The sequence below is a fragment of the Callospermophilus lateralis genome, chromosome 16, assembly GCF_048772815.1.
Source record: "Callospermophilus lateralis isolate mCalLat2 chromosome 16, mCalLat2.hap1, whole genome shotgun sequence".
In the NCBI taxonomy this organism is placed as follows: Eukaryota; Metazoa; Chordata; class Mammalia; order Rodentia; family Sciuridae; genus Callospermophilus; species Callospermophilus lateralis.
In genome coordinates, this window is record NC_135320.1 from 20103484 (window position 1) to 20121503 (window position 18020).

Here is an 18020-nt window from a genome sequence, read left to right on the forward strand (position 1 = left end):
GACAAAATGTTTTAAAGTTTATATGGAAAGGCAAAAGGCCCAAAATAGTCAACACAATACTGAAGGAGAAGAACAAAACTAGAGGAGTGATATAACACAATGTTAAGATTTACTAAAAAGCTACAGTAATCAAAAGAGTGTGGAACTGGTGAAAAAAATAGACAAATAGATTCAGGGAACAGAACAGAGTCCAGAAATAGACCCACATAAATACAGTTACCTGATCTTTGACAAAGGAGCAAAAGCAATACATGAAACAAAGATAATCTTTCAATAAATGATATTGGGAAATCTTGGAGCCCAAATGCAGAGAGAGAGAGAGAGAGAGAGAGAGAGAGAGAGAGAGAGAGAGAGAAAAGAAGAAAAAGAAGGAGGAGGAGGAGGTGGAGGAGATAATAAAGGAAGGAAGGAAGACAGAAATTAAGGATAGAGAGGAAGAAAATAAATCTAGAAAGAAAACAAAAATCTAGACATAGATCTCACACCATTTACAAAAATTAATTCAAAATGGGTCCTGGATCTACATGTAAAACACAAAACTATAACACTCCTAGATATTAACATAGAATAAACTATGTATGACCATGAAGGTGGCAATGAATTTTTAGATAAATCACCAGAGACATGATCAATCAAATAACCATTGAACTAGAATTTATTAAAGTTTAAAAACTTTTTCAAAATGAAAAGTAATATCTAGATATAGAAATGAAAAGCCATAAACTAAGAGAAAATATTTGAAAAGACTCATCTGCTAAAGAGTTATTATCCAAAACTACAAAGAACTCTTTAAACTCATCAATAAGAAAACAAAGGACCTTAACAGACACTCCACTAAAAAATAGACACAGATGGACAGTATTTGAATATTTGAAAAACAAAATGATTCCATATGTAGTCAAGCTAGGGACCTGATAAATTTTGGGATTTTTTTCAAGGAAAATGCACAGTGAAATACCACTACATATATATTAGAATAGCCCAAATTTACAACAGAGATAATGCTAAGCACTCTTTAGGATGTGGAAAAGAGAAACTCTTAACTCCTGTTGGTGGGAATGCAATATAGGACAGCAAATTTGGAAGACAATTTGGCAGTTTCATCCAAACCATACTCTTACCATATAATCAAGCAACTGTATGTCTTGGTATCTACTCAAAGGAGTTGGCAACTTCTGTTGACACACAAACCTGAACATGGATAAAACAGCAATTTTATTCATAATTTGCCCAAACTTGGAAGCAACCATTATGTACTACAGTGGATGAGTGGATAAATATAGTGGTACATCCAGGCCACAAAATTTATTTTAAAAAGTTGTGTATTTTATAGGAGGTGTCCTCCAAAAGCTCATATGTGACACAGGAAAGCTTAGATGTGAAACGACTGGATCATGACATTCTGTATAATAAATGCACTAACCCTGATAGGGATTAACTGTAGGCAGACTTCAACCTTTTCTCCTCTGTGTTATTCCTGTTCAGTCCTTTGGTCACAGCTGTGAAAAAACTGACTAAAACAAACACTGAAAATTTGTGAGCTATTAAACTATGAAAAGACATAGACGAAGCATAATGCATGTTACAAAGTACAAAGCCAATTTATAAAGGCTGCTGTGTTATTCCATCTCCATGACACTCTGTAAAAGGCAAAAGTATGGAGAGAGTAAAAATGTTAGTGGTTTCCAGAAGTAAGGGAGAGAGAGGGATGAACAGGTAGAACACAGAGGAGTTTTATAGTGTTTTTACAATACACAGAGGAGTGTATTGTATTCTATACTATACACTAAAAGTGGATACATGTCATCATACATTTGTTCAAACTATAGCATGTACAAAATCAAGAGTGAACTCTACTATAAACTGTGAACTTTGGGTGAACCCTGCCATCAATGATTATGGTGTGCAAACAGGTTTATCAAAGACAATAAATAAAACATTCAGTGGGGATATTGATAATGGGGGAAGCTATGCATGTATGGAGCAAGAGATACATTTAAAAAAAAAGAATCTTTTCCTCCTATTTTACTGTGAACCTAATACTGTTTTTTTTTTTTTTTTAAATAGTCTTCTTTTTGTCTAAAATCCCAGTGGCTTGGGAGGCTGAGGTACGGAGATTGCAAGTTCAGAGCTAACCTTAGCAACTTAATGAGGCCCTAAGCAACTTAGTAAGACCCTATCTTAAAAAAGAAAAGGCTGTGGATGTGGTTCAGGGGTTAAGTGTCCCTGAATTCAATTCTCAGTTCAAAAAACAAAAAGACTTCTTTTAAGAGTTTTTTTTTTTCAACAGAAAACCAAAATATTTTGGCTTTCTTGGATGGGTATATACACACACACACACACACACACACACATACACATAGTACAAAGTATATATATGGAAATAATGTTATTGGTAAAGTGAAAATGTCCTTATGCACACACATGCAGACACAAAACACTGTGAACATGCAGGCTAATGTCAACTGCAGGATGTCAATGGGAATCGAAGTCACTGGAAACATAGTCAGATGACGCATGCTCCAATCATTTCTTCCCTGCTCTTTTATGGCTCCAAGTCCCCGAAGCCTTGCCCTTAATGCCCATCAGAGTCAGCTGATGAACACCATCAAGACACTTATCTGCCTTCACACCATGGGGCCCCGTGGCTCAACGTGTTAGAGTCACCTAGTTGACTTTTAGAACACTCAAAGCCCTGGTGGACCCTACACCAATTAAATTATGATCTGTAGAGTTGGAGCCCTGCTGTCAGTGTTTTTTAAAAACCCCAGTTGATCCCATACCTAGCTGACCTAGGGAAGCAGTGAACTGATTGTTTTGAATTAGCCACAGAGCTTTTTTCTCCAAATGGCACTTCACTTCAGAGACTCCCAAACATGGCCTTTGATATTTTATTTATGTTTAAAATGATATTACACTCTTCTGCATGACTCAGTGTTCTCATAAAAACTTCTTAAACACTAAATTGTGTGTTTTTTGTAACCCTGAAAATGTGAGCCTTGACTATCTAGATTTTGTACTCATACTGATGAAGTTAACTTGTCTGACTTTCTGAACTGGGCAAAGGTGAGGTGACTCAGTTGAGCATTAGGAGAAAACAGACCCAAGGTCTAATTCTCAATCTATCAGGAGCTTTCTGGTAAACCCTGGCAGGTCACTTAAGCAAACTTGCCTTACTGTTCTCATCCATTGAAGCAAGTTTCACAAGAATAGTGTTTTCTAAGCCTTAGTTTCCTAAATATCTATCACCTTCATGATTTCTGCCAGAACTTTGGTACAACTGTAGTATTATTTACTTAAAAGCTTCCTTTATCTTGATCCACTCTGCCTGACTTTATTCTAAATAAACTTTAATTACTTCAATAAATATATAAACAGTATAACAACTCATAGTAGATGGTAATTGAAAAATAAATATATGTATATGTTTAAAAGTAGTACCACTGTATCCTACCTAGTTTCTCTTGTCTGACAAAGACTTCAGGCATAAGATCTGATTTCTATTTATGAAAAATGGAAATTTCAAAGGTTGGATGGAAAGATAACCTAGCACAAAGAAATTTTCTTTGTTTTATGGATAGGATTGAAAGAGAATTGCAAAAGAAATACTTTTCCACTATGTGATTTGAATGATTTTTGAAGTAGAGGCTTATGTTTCATGGTTTGGGAAACTCTGCATTGAATGGTCCCTAAGATTTTGCCCATCCTTAAGTTCTCTCATCACTCCACAGCCCTGACAAAGGTGAAGGAAATGAGAGAATGAAATATTCTCAGAGAAAAGAAAGCCAGTCCTGTCCCATCCCATGCTGTTTCTGATTCACACAGAGGTAGTAAATTTAGTAACCTGAAGAGAGAAAGATTTGTAACTTCTCAGAAGGTACCGAAGTTGCTTATGTAGTAGAATTTTCTGGAAAGTAAAGTGCTATGTTGAGAGGTAGCAAATAGCATCTGTAGAACATACACATGGTGATCTAAAGTCAGTGCTTTGCCCACTCGCCTGGTGAAATTAATACATACTTTGTAGCTGTCCAAAGTCCCTTTTGTTATGAGAAAAGTTATTTTCTTTATTTCACACTCTATTGACCTTTCAAAGATGAGATATCAAAACCATTTATCCATCTAACTGGGCAAAAGCTCCCATCTTACAATGCTCTCCATTTATAAATGTAATTCACTGCCCACTAAACCTGACAGGTTTCTTCTTGCTCATCTCTCAGCCCTGTCTCAGGGAACTGGTGAAGTCCATCTCCCTCAGGCCGATACTGTCACAGGAAAATCCCTGTTAAAGTTGTCCTGTAGTTCATTCTAATAGTTGCTGTTTATGTAGTACATCAACAAAAACATCAGGCGACGTTTCTTTATCATAGAGCATCTTAAGGAAATCTTTTTGTTTTTCTTATTTAAATCATAACTGCATATTTAATTTCAGATAGAAATTTTATCTACAAATAAAGGTGAGGAGAGGTCTCTCATGGAAAGCAATTGTGTCACTATGAAATGATAATAAATATTGAAACTGTTCATTCCCTGCCATCTGCCTTGATCCGGATATTGAAAAAACAAAGCACTTACTTGAAAATTCTTGGATGGGCTTGCTACTTTTCCACTAAAGCTGTTGAACATTTCCTAACGTGATCCAAAAGGAAATAAATTTTAGAATTGTCTCTTTAAATTAAAAGCACATCTGTGCTGCTAAAGTGATTCTTCTTAGAACATTAAATGTCAACTTTACCTTATTCTGACTCTTTATAGTTTGTTTTCTCAAATTCTGAGACTAGATTATAACAGATTTTTTAAAAAGTAAATATTGAATAGATAGGAGGACATAATGAAAAGATAGAAAAATGTGAGCTAGGATAATAAATAAATACGGGACAGCAGAAAAGAAATATACTACCCATGAGGGAAATTTCCTAGAAAAAATGTAGAAGATTATATATTCTAAAGCAACCCCTTAAGAAAGGGATCATAAGATGTGGTTTGTAGAATGTGGTTTAGAAAAAGAGAAAGTTATTCCTGCACATCCACCTGCTTCCCCTTTTCAACCAATTCATCCAGTTCTTATGACAATCAAATGACGTAATATGCATGAAAATATGCAAATTCTACATCCTGATTCATATCTATGATTTACTCTTTTATCATTATTCCCAAACTGATGGAAATGGTCTTCTTTGCCTAGCAAAGAAGGAACTTTTGGTCTTTGAGAGGTAGCAAACACTGGAGCCCCACAGACAGATATAAACCTTAGTTTCCACTTAGTTTCACAAACTACCTATTCATATCTTCCTTAGGTTTTCCTGGCAATTGAAGTACACTAAATCTATCTGTGGCCTCAAAAAACAAACACCCAAACAAACAAACAAACACAACAACAAAAACCCATTCATCGTGATTTCCAGGAGAGTTAGGAACTCAGGAACTTAGATGCCACAAAAAAGTCCTCCGGGAACACAGAGAAGAATATTCAGCTGTGACAGTTTATTTCTACCAAATAGAAAATCAAGATGCTAGAAACAAATGACATACCTCTTCCTCATAATTTTTTTAAGTGAATTCAACCTGTCCTTCATCTGTTTGTATTAGTATTCATAGGTATGCTAGATGACATGACCACTAAATTTTAAATTATCAATGTAAATACAAAAGGTCCTTTCAGTGGTAATAACTTAGATGAAATTTGGTTTTTTGTTACTAATTTATTTTCAGCAATCAGTAAGCATCCCTCACATATCATTGGTGTAATTTAAAAGGAACATTTTAATGAGTCATGTGTCATCTTTCAGCTCATGGAAATAGTCTGCATAACTTCCAATTAGACGTGAATTTATAATGTTTATGGATGTTTACAGAATGTAAACCAATTAGCATAATCACTCAAATTGTTAACCAAATTAGAAATGATTTTCTCTTATGTGGAAGCTAAAAAAAAAAAAGAACCCTGAACCCAGAATAGTAATTACTAGAGGTTGAAAAGGGGGAAATGAATAAAAGGAGTTTGTGTCAGGTACCAGAATACAGGTAGAAGGAAGAAGTTCTGGTATTAATAGTACATGAGGATGAATAATTACCTATTATACATTTTATGAATAATCTAGAAAAAAAGGAGCTCAAGGGCTCTAAAGAAAGATGGGAGGGAACTACTAATTACCCTGATTCAATCGAGGCATGCTACCTGCCTGTGTCAGAATATCACACTTAACATTATTAATATGTATAATTAATACAGGTTAATTAAAAATAAGATAAAGCAATTTGAACAATCAAAAACAAAAAATTCAGTCTTGATGAAGTATTCATTCCTTCCTAATTGAAAAAAAAAATAGATCTATAAGTATCTATATCAGATAATGGGATATTAAAGAATTCAGATCAGCCCTCCCCTGGAAATCAATTGAAAAAAGAATAAAATGTACTTCCATAAACTTTTTATTTTTAATCAACCCCATTGCATATTTATGGGACATGGTATGACATGATCAGATAAGGGTAATAAGCACATTTATCACCTAAACCTTATCATTTCTTTGTACTGGGGACAAAGTAGCTTTAAGAGCAGAATCAGTGTGGCTGCTGTGAGCTTGGTCATATGGCCCCTGCCTGGAAATTCCATTCATTGTGTTCTGCATTTGTAAATATTTTCCACTTTAAAAAGTTCTGATATAAAAACTGCCACCCACCGGAAGCCCTATTATTATGGACCCTGCTTATAATCTGTAAGCTATTTTGAAATATAAAAATGAATTGTTGTCAAACAGGTGCCCTACTGAGCTACAGTTACTCCTCCTACCCAATTGCATTCCTGTATTCATTAACTATCCTCTTTATTTTGGGGAGGTGGGTACCAGAGATTGAACTCAGGGACACTCAACTACTGAGTCACATCCCCAGCCCTATTTTGTATTTTATTTAGAAACAGGGTCTCACTGAGTTGCCTGGTGCCTCACTTTTGCTGAGGCCGACTTTGAACTCGTGGTCCTCCTGCCTCACGACCATTATAGGCATGCACCACTGCTCCAGCTAACTACCCTCTCCTTCTGCCCTCTCCTTCCCACCCTTCTCAGGCTCGGGTAATCACTATTCCTCTCTCTGTTTCTATGAGACAAACTTTTTTGATAAAAGATATATCTTGAAAATCTCTTGAACACATTGAATGTATAAAAAAGAAAGAATAATCCTGTTATAAAACAATGGGGAAAATAGAATGCAGAGAGGGAAGGATGCAAAGAAGTTACAGCCTGAGGGTGCTTCTAACTGGGGAGCAGGGTTTGCTAGAATATTGGTTTTGACAGCCCATAGAAGAAGAAGACAGAAAATATGGAGTAAGTCCAGAAGATTCTCCTAGAACAAGCCAGAATCCTACAGAAGTGCTATTTCCTAGGATGAGGATGAACCATAAGTAGAACAGACCACAGGAAAGAGCCAAGGTTGAACCAACTGTCGTGAGCCTTCACCTTGGTCTATGATGGACCCAACCTCCAAGGAGAAAGCAAAAGCAAATCTTATACCTTGCAGACTAGCTAAACTCACTTATTAGTTCTAGAAGTACTTACCCTACCCCCACCTATCTGGGGGTAGAGTCCTTGGAATTTTCTCCATAAACAACTATGTCACTGGTATATAGGGAGAGTTTCATTTTTTCCTTTCCTGTCTGTGTGACTTTAATTTCTTTTACTTGCCTATTGCTGTGGCTAGACTTTCCACTAATATGTTGAATAGGACTGGTGAAAGTAGACATCTTTGGTTTATTTGCAGTCTTAGAGAGAAAGCATTCTCTCCTTTGCCAATAAGTGTGATGCTACTGATGGGCTTTTTGTAGATGTTCTTTATCAAATTAATGAAGAGCCCCCATTCCTAGATTATTGAGAATTTTTATCATGAATGATATTATATTTTGCCAACTTTTGTTTTTTTCTGTGTCAAATAGGAATGGTAATATGATTTTCCCTCTGTATCTTGTTGATGTGGTGAATTTCATCAATTGCCTTTTGAATGTTGACCTCTCATTTTGTAATGGTGTATAATTCCTGTTTTCTTTTGCTTCTTCTCATGTTTGTGGTAATAGGGATCAAACCTTGGCATACAACGCTTATAAGTAATTATAAAGTACCTACATAATTATAATACAAATAACCTTCATCAGAAGCAAAACAGTAGTGTTGAGGGGCATTGACTGAAGAGCCTGATAGAGGTGAATCATCTTAGTGAATTTAGGCAAGCCCCTCCTTGTCCTTAAAGATGCAATGAGAGCTGGTGACAGAAACTGCCTGGTAGACAGACTACAGGTAAGGATTCAATGAAATGCTTCACTAAGGGCATCAATCAATAGCAAGGGCTCTGTAAGCAGTAGTTGCTGCCATTGCCATTATACTTGAGTGCTGACTTGAGATTTATGACTGATAGACCTTTTTTAAGACATTATGATGAGCATCTTGTTTCTCATTTTATAGGGAAATACTGGGAAGTTATGTATGTTCTCAAGTTCAGGGAGGTGGTAAATGACAGCACTGCAGTTGCATGTGTAGTACAGGACACTGTGCTCTTGCTATTAGCTCAACCACATTCTTTGGGTGGAAAATTAGTATCAGTAAGTAGAGATAAAGGGATTCCAGGCCTCCTAGGAAGCAGGGTTCATTATAATAGGGCAGAAAGGAGGGCTTCCAGTGGACGGCTCTATTAAATCAAAACTTTTAAAAGCCGGAAACATTTACAAATGCAAAATTCAGTGTATGGGCTTTTGAGGCAAGGAGAATATGACCAAGGTCACAGCAGCGACATTGATTCTGTCTATTAAAGCCACACTCTGCCCCCCGCCACCTCCCCCCACAGTAAGTCAGAGAGAGCATGGTGACCCAGCCCAGGAAGCTGCAAGAGTCTCTTATAAACTTGTATGTTAGTGTTTTGCCTGAACCAGACCTTCTCTTGGCAGAAAATAATCTTTTATATCATATGAAATCACTGAAGCTGGATTTTATAAGAATTTTCCTACTGCAGGGGGTGGAAATATATAGGAAAAGCTTTAAAAGAGTTACAAACAACTATACAAGACTATTAATCTTGGGCTTTTCATTTGAAAGTGGGAGTTGATTTTAGTTCTACCTTTCCTGGCAAAGACACTTATCACGTAGGTTGCTGCTAATGGTTTCAACCCATGTTGAAATTCGATCTCTGATGTAACAGTGTGGAGAGGTAGCAAGACCTTTAGGAGGTAATTAGGTGATTATGGGGCGTGGGATTCATGCAGTTCTTATGGGACTGGATTAGTTACTATAAGAGAGGGTTATTATAAAGTGTGTAGTCACCTCTGTCCATCTAGTTTTCAAAATGAGCCTGCTTGTTAAAGCAGCATGAGATGGACATCAGAACTATGCTCTTGGACTTCCCAGCCTTCAGAGCTGTGAGACAAATAAACCTCTTTTTTTTTCATAAAGTCCTTAATCTCGGGTGTATTGTTATAGCAATGGACCAAGACACTTGTCTTTATCACATCCTAGTCTCATCTAGCAAAACATTCATACATTGGTTTTTCACTCCTGCTTCTCAACTACTGGTCATATTACAATTTAAGTGCAATATTAACTTAAGCAAAAGAGTACTTGAAGCTTCTCAAGTAGCTCCTCCAAGGCCTCTAGTTAATATGGCCCTTGTATCTTTTACAATCATCTGAGAAAAGAAACTGCATGGAAAAGGTCAGGGTATCGTTCTCCCTGTAGCTGACTCTTATTATTAAATAAAAGTATTTATCTATGTTCAGAACCTGAGGGGAAAAGAAGCCTGCCTGCTGTGAGTCATTATCAGGGTTTCAACTGTGAATCACTGGCACATAGTGATGGGAAAACTGATTATCTCAATAAAGCCTGGTGGTAATATTGCATAAGATTTTAACATACATATTTGAAAGAAAGATAACTTAGTGAAATCATTGTTCCCAGAGGCAGACACAACCCCAGTCTCATTCTTCTGTCTGTTGGACAGTAAGCCCCTTCCTTACCCTGCATATATGAGCTTTCTCTACCCTGTTCTGACTCAAACCCAGGGCCTCTTGGTGCTGGGCAAGTGGTCCACCACTGAGCCACATCTCCAGCCCTGCCTGAGGCTTTCTGATCTAGGAACCATTGCTGGCACGTTCACTGCCTCTGAAGAACACTCCTGCTCTGCAAACCAGAGACTCAGCTAAGACAAGTCCACATTTGAGGGACTCTAAAAACATGAGTTGGTTCAGTGCCTTCTCTGAACTCAGTACTCACAACTATGGCCAATATCATTGTCATCTTTAGAGGCACCTTCCAAATAAATGGGTGTCCCTTTGGTGTCAGGCATCATCCCATTCTTATGTGCAGGGTCTCTCTCACCCCTGATCTCATCCCTGGACATTCTGATTTATAGGACAAAGCAACAAGCCACAGGAAAGATGGAGGGTAATGCCCAGCGAGCTCTCAGGTCTCTTTCTATTCACTCCCCTTCAAAGTCAGACTTGCTTCCCTTTCACCAGAAAGAGATGTCAAAGATGGCTTTATTAATTATTGGTTGAGTTCTGAAATGGACCACTTCTTGGAGACAAGCTTCCACAAAAAGCTATGTGTCACTACATTTTCCTGGTTGACCTCAAGTTGCTGTTTCTAATCTAATATCGTCTAATCCATTCTAATCTAATCTGATATGATCTAATCTAGTTTCGTAAGTCAATCAGCCTCATGTCCAGAAATTTCATCAAACACTTTCATGATGACTACTTTCATCATCAGATACCACCAGAGATGACCAGGTGACCTCCATCAATCACTGGACAAAGGAGTTCGGTTCCCGTGAACTGGCCTCCAGGAGGGCCCTTGCTCCTCTGGCCAGCCTTCAGTGGCACTGAGCCACTCTCAGGTCTCAGCCTCACCGGCTGTGATCCCTTCGGGCCTCTGCCCAGTGTTATTCTCACCGAGATCCTTCCTGAGATCTTTTCGCTGCCCTCATCCTGCCCTGACTGACACTTCAGAATCGGCTCAGCCATCACATCCTCTCAGTCTTCCCGGGGAAGGTGGCCTTCTATGAATTCCTCCTGTGGATTCTTCTTATGAGTTATAATTGAGTCCTTAAATAGCCCAGAAATTATTGAGAGCACCTTATAGTAACCGCAGTGCCCAGCATAGCATCTGGCTTACCATAGGTCTTCAATAAATAAATGAAAAAATGGATAAATTAACTGCTAGAATGCCACCACTTACTTCCTAGGTACTCCTGTGACCGGAAGCTATCATTCTTGGGCAAATCCCCAAACCATTAATTAATCACGGTGGAAAAACTTCCATAAAACCTTCTGGAAAAAAACAAACAAACAAGAAAACCCCTCTATGCCCAAAGACTTAAGACCTTGCTTGCTCTTAACAGCACAAGGACTGATCTCTGTTATGTAATTCTCACTCTGAGATAAAATGTCTCAAGCTAGAAGACAGAAAGTATATTCAGTCGTCGGTAGGTCTATAGCTCAAGACTCTGAAATCTGAAAACACCTAAGACTTCAGCAACAAAATGATGCCAGCTTAAATATAAAAAATGATTGGCTATTAAATAAAGGCATGCTGACTTTTGCAACAACTAGCAAGTCCCTTATAAGGTAGCACACTCTGCCCACCCTCTTGGCATTAGCAGCAGAGGAGGAACTTTTGAGGTCCCTAGGAAATGTTTTTTACTTTCCTCTGCAATTCATTCATTGACTCACTTCTACAGCGTCACATAGGATGGGGCTTATTTTGGAAATTCAGATATAGTGGGGAGCAAAGCAGAGAAGCTTCTGACCTCGGGGTACTCTCATGCCACTGAGAGAAAGACAGGCAGTGAATAAACTCAATAAGCGGAGTAGGGACCTGGATAGGTTAAACGATGGAGGGAAGTGAAGTAGGGGTGGCGGCTGGGGAAGGCCTTGTGAAGAATGGAACATTTATGTAGGACCTGCAGTTGCTGAAGGAAAGAGCAGAGATTGTATGGCTCCTGACAGAGGGAGTACAGAGGCTCTGAGGTGGTACAAGGAACCCAGAAGAGACGGAGGAGAAGAGCAGATGAGTAATCAGCAGAACAGGCCAGAGGTAGGTTCTAGGAGGCTGGACCATGCAGGTCTGGTAGGCCACGGCAAGGACCTTGGCTTTCCTTTTGTGTAAAATCAGAGCTACCGGAAGTTTTTAGTATCCAAGAGCTGATTTGTATTTAATAGATTTACTTTAACTGCACTGGTTTATTATTAAAAGCGAAGTCGAAAGACAGGTTAACAGGCATTTGAAAGAATCTAGGAGAAGCAAAGGTTTGAAGCAGGCTCAATATAGGAAGTGTTGAACTGTGGTCTGATTCTAGGTGTATTTTGAGGGCAGGAGGGACGGAATTGTTAAATCAGATGTGGGGCAGGAAATATGTGATGAGTCAAGGATTACCACAAAATTTTAGGCCTGGACAACTTGGGTTGCCATTAACTGAGATGCAGAGCCTTTCAGAGGGGTAAGTCATGAGGGGAAAGGAGGGGACAGAGAATGAAATTGGGAAAGAGATCATGGACACAAAAATCAGAGAAGCTTATTGGACAATCAGGTGAGTGATTGGATGGATACCCAAGTCTAAAACATCCAATGTCCCCCATCTGACAGTCAAAACATTCCAGACTCAAGCAACCAGCAGGGTGACCAGAGCCTTTACAGGCATGAGTTCCAACAGGACAGCCAGGTGGTGTGCTCACATTTCTATGATGAATTCTCACTTCCCCAAGTAAGAACTAATCTGCTTCCAGTCTTCAGCCTTTAAGAGACTAACAACTTTGCTGAAATAACTTTCAAATATTTATAAAAGCAGAGTTTGGATATTATAAGGTAATAGAACAGTAGCAGATGGAATGTGAACAAATGGGCACAGCGTGTTAGCTTTTCATCACCGTGACCAAAAATACCTGACATAAATAACTTAAAGGAGGAAAAGTTTATTTGGGTTCATGATTTCAGAGGTTTCAGACCTCGTCTGGCTGGCTCCATGACTCTGGGCCTGAGGTTACGTAGAACATATGACAGAAGGGTGCCTTGGAGATGGAGGGTGGTAAGCAAAGGTGTCTGGGGGGAACATGCATGCTAGGAAGGGACCTTGGGCAAGGGCACACCTTCAGTGACTTACTTCCTCTAATCCTGCACTATCTGCTTATAGTTACCACCTCATCCCAACAGTCCAGTCAGCTATTAATGGATTAATCTACTAATGAAGCCAGAGACCTCATGATCTCATCACTTGCCCACCTCTGGACATTGCCTGCTTTAGGGACCAATCCTTCCATACATAGGTCTTTGGGGGACACACCAAATCTGAACCATAACACATGAGCACTGTCCATTATGCGACCAACTTGGAGGAGAGTCACTCAGTATCAGAAAATTCAGCAGGAAGAGTCCAGGAGGAACTCTAGGAATATATTTATTTATTTAGTCAATTTGCTACATTCTGAGTTTGTAATTCAACAGACTTTGAAATGTTGTTGGTGTGTAAACCCTTTTTTGTTGTGTGCTAGCTGTGTTGCTTTCTTCTTTGAAAATTACACTTTTGTTTCAAGACAGCTCAGATCAAGACAGCTCTAACAGCACGGGTAGACAGTGAGCACACCTGTCACATTTTCCATTCACTGAATGCTGGGCGGCTGGCTCTGGAAGTCACTGTGATAAAATCTCAGAGAAGGAAGAGGAAGTCTGTGAGGCAATTATCATCAGCTATGAAAGCCTGCGTCCCAGTTATGTGACTATTTCAAAACAGAAGATTCTCCCTGGTAAAGCATTTCCCTCATCATAATTCACCAAGGAAGAAATGGCCTTCTGAAACGTCACAAGGCTGCTGATTAGGTAGCTCATCGTGAACAGATATTTTTGAGATTTTTGTGGTAGGATGTCTTCCTCATCCCCTCATGTAGATTCCTTTTTCCTTCCCTTCTTTGTACATTTTTATCTCTCTGTTGGAAATTGCTTTTAGAAAATGCATCCCATTCCTATTATTTCCATAAAAAGTTAGCTCGAATTCAGTGACTTAAAACAATACACATTTATTACCTTTCAGCTCTGTACTTTTGGAGTCCAAATTGGGTCTCCTTGGGCTAAAATCAAGGTGCCGGCAGGGCTGTGTTCCTGTTGAGGAGGCTCCATGGAGAATCCATTTCCTTCTTCCTTTGGATTGAATTGGCTCCTCCCCCTCAAAGGGCTGCTAACTTCCTAACTCCTCATTTCCTGCCCTCAGATTGTAACCTTACTTGGGAATAGATTCTTTGCAGTTGATCAAGGTCAGCTGATGGGCTTTAATCAAATATGACTTTGTCCTTACACAAAGTGGAAATCTGGGCACCGATAAACACGGATACAGAGGAGAACATTGTGTGAAGCTTAGAGAGATACTACCATAAGACAGAAAGCCAGGAGAGGGGCTGGCACAGATCCTTCCCTAGTGCACTCAGGGAGTGCAAAGTCCAGCCAACCCCTTGATCTCCAGCATCTGATCTCTGCAAATGTGAAACAAAAAATGTCTACTATTTAACCCACTCATCTTGGGGGACTTTGTTACAGTAGCCCTATCACACCAATTTATTTATTTTTTCATCTATAGAAGCTGCTCCTGTCTCCTTCCTCCATCTTCAAAGCCATCAGCATTACCTCTGATTATCTTTCCCTAGTCACATCTCTCTGTAGCCACAGCCAGGGAAGTTTCTCTAATTTTGGAGATTTGTGTGATTAGATTGGCTCCATGTGGATAATACAAGATAATCTCCACATATCCTGCACTTTAACAAAATCCCATCTATAAAGTCCCTTTTCCTGTGTAAAATAAAATATTCAGAAGTTCTTGGAGTTGGAGCATGAGCGTTTTTGGATGTTAAACATTATTCTGCTAACCAAAGAAAAATATCAATTTCTGAAGTGTCATCATTAGATAAATTAAAAGACACTTTTCTCAAGGAACTTGTGGAAAGCAGAGGTGGAGTTTGTGGGAGTGGTGAGGGTTGGGTAAGTGATGCTGTTAATGGAGGAGGCATCAAGAGATGTGGCCTCGCAAAGGCAGACCTGGGTAGAAGCCACAGTGACCCGAGCAGGCAGCCAGATGTGGTAGGGACCACAAGGGAAGCACAAGGTGGAAGCACTGGTTCAAGCCCTCGCTGTGCCCCAGAGAGCATAGCTCAGGCTCACAGAGAGCTGTGTGACTTTGAAGGTATCTCTTATCTTCTCTGTACCCCAGTTTTCATTTTTAGAATAAACAAATATAATTTACCCCTGTGAAATATCCTCTGGAGCTGCAGAAAAAGACAAATGGATCATAATAAATGAACATGTATAAAGCATGCCTTGTGAAGAAGACTGATACGCTCTACCCTGGAACCTATAAAGCTCTCTAACATGATAGGTATTATATCCTCCCGGCCCCCATACAAAAGGGGGAGCACAGAAGGAGAAGAGAGATACTCAGAAAGATGTAAACTTGTTTCTAACAATTGTGTTTGGAACCAGTTATGGTACTGAGACCCATTCTAGTAGAAGGGAAACAGACAAAAGGAGGGAGATAAAAATCTACCAAACATCCACCATGAGCAGGTGTTTTAGTAACATCTTCCTGGTATTTTCACATTTTTTCTTCACACCAGACATCTGCTGTGGTTGCCAGTAACTACTGACAGCAGAGGAAGCCAGGTCCTAAAATGTGCTGTGCTTCAGTCAGAGACAGAGCTGGGTTCCCACCCAGTTTATCTGGCTTCAAAACCCTTTGCATCGCCCTGTGTGGTTGCTTCAGTCTTCTTTTGCATCACTGTGATCAAAATCCTGAGCGCGAACAATTTAGAAGAGCAAATGTTTATTTGGGCTTATAGTTCTAGAGGTCTCAATCCATAGATGGCCAATTCCATTGTTCTGGGGCCAAGGTAAGGCAGCACATTATGAAGGAAGGACCCATGGAGGAAAGCTGCTCAGCTCATGGTAGGCTCAGGAAGCAGAGAAAAATGGACCAGAGGGAAGAAGCACCCTTTCAGGGAATGTCCCCAACAACCTATCTCCTCCACCCATGCCCCACCTGCCTAGTTTCACCACTCAATCCATTCAAACCCAGATGGACTAATCAGGTTAGAGCTCTCCTAATCCAATCACCTCACCTCTGAACATTCCTGCATTGACATAGGAGCTTTGGGGGGACATTTCATATCTAGACCATAACAGTGGATAATCCAAAATAATCTCAGCTCGTCCAGGGTAGAGGCACAGATAGAAGATGGTCCTGAAGAATACCCTTTCTCCTAACTACTGGATGTGATTGCATTACCTAGAAGCCAGCAGTGCAATTTTTTGCAGCAATCATTGGACCTTGAGTAATTTTAAAAGTAGAGTATAAATCCTGTATAACGGATAAATTCTCATGTTCAATATTTCCATGTTTCCATAATTTTAGATAGGTAAATCCCCCTATCATTGAAGAGCAGCATATGAAGCACTATTCAAACCAAAACAACTTTTAAGGATAAGGTGGATATTCTGATGAACGCACATTTTTCCCCTTATTCCTCTCATAATTAGAAGGAAAAATTTTAAGCTCCAGAAAGACCTTAGCAAAAGGCAGTGGAAATGTACCTCATTAAAATTCTGTTGGACCAGTTCCATTTTCTTGGTCTATTGCAAAACAAAGTATTAAATGTAGGTGCGAACAATATATCTTCATGGTGATAGTGTTGCATCTTTTCTTCCTTTAAAAGTAAGGTGATTATTTGCTTATGAAACATTTTGTCTCTGCACTTGATTAACCGTGCTCTTGAAAACCTTGGCACCTGAGCTGCTTAATAAACTTAGCAAAGGTTGATTCGTTTGAGTGCAGAAACAGTGGTTCTCAGTTACATATTTTTCATGAATTATTCTGTTCTTTAAATAATTTGGAGTGTCTCCAGAGAATAGAATTTCTCCTGAACTTCTCTGGCTTCATTGTTTATGTTCTGAATGCCAATCCAGGCAATCTCTCCTTCTGCTCTCCACTTCTTCTTTGACGACCTCCTCCCCTCCACCCTCCATACACACTCGTGCCTCTCTCCCCCAGAAATCACGTCCATATACAGGAAACTTCACTTGGTCTCTTTTTAGAGAACCACCTTTGCTTCAAACCCTATAATCACTCATCTTGATGAATTCTTCTTAACACAAATAGTGCTGTCTCCATCCACATCCAACCTATCAGCAGTGTGTCCCCACTTACCACTAAATGTTTCTCTAACCTTGTCCTAGCTCGCTCTAAAGCACCAGTGCTACTACTTTATACCTGAACAATCGCATTTGCCCCCTCTTCTGTCTTCCCTTTATCCAGTATGATTTTCTCATGTTTATTCCCGTATAATTCCTAGTTGTCTAAAGCAGAAATCTAATTCATTCAAATATGGTCTACCTGTCACAGAGCAATATTTAAAATATTTGGAACCTTAAGGGATATTGTGGAGGAAACTTTGAGGTGGGTAAAGCCAGGGATTGGGATAGCAGAGGGAGGCTGCTGATGACATCCATCCAGTGCCTTTGCCCCTTTAACTTGCAAAAAAAGTGCTCTTTTTCTCTTTTGTGATGTGGATCTATGATTTCATGGAAGAGAAAGGATTATAGGGGTTAAAAATGTCTGAGAATAACTCCTACATTCTAAAGTCACACCCTTAGTTAGAGGCTGTCACCTCACCCTGGCCACTTTTTGTCTCACATCTATTGCCCACTGGTGACACACATGGAAGGGGTGATGGTTTCCTGGACACTGTATGGTTTTTGTGCCTCTTGGCTTCTGTAAATGCCATTGCCTAGCTCCCTGTCTTTGTTTTCTCAACCAACTCAGAGGCATCCCATCCCAGCAAGCTGACTAGAAGCCCCTGGCTGTGTAAACACCTTGGTATTTAATTATTTGCTTCTGTTTTGTAGCATGCATTGACATTTTTGATTGGAAGTTGGACATTATGTACTAACATTTTTAGATGTCCTGAAATGTGTTTTCTTTCTTCCCAAATGGTTAAGTTTTATTCTGGGAGG